The following is a 1,444-nucleotide window of genomic DNA, read 5'->3' on the forward strand; positions in this document are numbered from 1 at the left end:
TCCATAAAAGGATAAAGTACTTTAAATCTCTATCTCATCTGTTTTTTATATACACAGAAAATGTCTGTTATCAATGATTTCTGGGGTTGGGAATGTGATTTTTACTTTTCTCTCTACTGCTATACTATTAGATTTTTTTTCATAATAGTATACATTTACTAAAAATATGAAAATGAAAACTATGCCCTTTTACTTTTTGGAATTCCAAGAATAGGACATGTGAAGTGAAGTTAAATTAAGCTCATCAAACATAAATTAACTTGTTATCTTGCTCATTGAATTTTTGTAGATAGCTTTTGGTAAAATGGTGGAAAGTCATTTAAAGAGATGAAACACATTCTCATTCTTCCAGCTTCTTTGTGTGGATGATAGCAAGGTTTTATACAAAGGAATATTCAATGAACTGTGTGTATATGAGTGACTTTGGATTTTTTCCAGTTTCAGTTCTCTTTCAATATATATTGAAAACAGCAGAGACCCAAGAATTCTCATCTAAGTTATGAGCCAAAACAAATGATCAGGTTACACCTGTTTGGCTTACACTACCTTGGAAACCATTTTCCTGGGCTTAAAGCACTAGTTTGCTCTCAGGGAAACAACATAATCAACTCATGCTTTTATAAATCAAATGAGCAACTGACTGGATCTCTTCTTAATCTCCACATCTGTGTCAAGAGGTAAGTTAAGCTTATTTCTCTTATGATAGGATTTGTCTATTTAATGGGAAAATTGCACTTCTTGCAATTGGGTAGTTAATACTTCTTTTAAAAAAGTTTCAGCGAGAGAAGTTATCTAAATTATTGCAAACCTCGTCATACTGCCATCCAATTTTGTGCTGCATCACATGTGCTCTTTCTCGATAAGCTGCCACGAAATAAGATTGCCTATGTGGAATGTGTGGTTGACTCTCAGGCTTTCAGAGGCTGTAGCCGAGAAAGAATGCCAAGCCTGAGCAAAGAGTGTGAGGGCTGCTGTGAATGAGCAGCAAGGAGAGGCACAGAGGAGCAGTCCAGAACCTTCTAGGGACATTTTCTGTGTGGATGGAGGACAGCTATAGCACTGTTTCTAATAGGAGATTCTCTAAAAATGGCAATGCTTATACAGGAAATTTAAAAACCTTGCAAGTGGTGTGTATGCACATGTGTTGGCCTATGTGGGTACTGTTCTTTGTACTCAGTATTTCATGGATTCCCAGTGTCGAAATTTTTTTTTTTTTACATACAATTATTTACATGTATAAAACCTAAAACTGGCCGGGCGTGGTGGCTCAAACCTGTAATCCCAGCACTTTGGGAGGCCGAGGCGGGTGGATCATGAGGTCAAAAGATCGAGACCATCCTGGTCAACACGGTGAAACCCCGTCTCTACTAAAAATACAAAAAATTAGCTGGGCATGGTGGCGTGTGCCTGTAATCCCAGCTACTTAGGAGGCTGAGGCAGGAGA

General features: G+C 37.8%; 1 protein-coding gene across 1 annotated transcript in view; it reads left to right on the forward strand.

Moving 5' to 3' along the window:
* The first annotated feature begins 602 nt into the window (after window positions 1–602).
* The window catches only part of GJB7 (gap junction protein beta 7), an 11,889-nt gene continuing 11,047 nt past the window's right edge, over window positions 603–1,444 (forward strand). Inside the window, exon 1 of the mRNA XM_017538916.2 lies at window positions 603–677. The gene's annotated coding sequence lies outside the window, so the exon portion shown is untranslated. The remainder of the gene's footprint in view (window positions 678–1,444) is intronic.

This window comes from Cebus imitator, unplaced genomic scaffold (assembly GCF_001604975.1).
Source record: "Cebus imitator isolate Cc_AM_T3 unplaced genomic scaffold, Cebus_imitator-1.0 Scaffold117, whole genome shotgun sequence".
Classification (NCBI taxonomy): Eukaryota; Metazoa; Chordata; class Mammalia; order Primates; family Cebidae; genus Cebus; species Cebus imitator.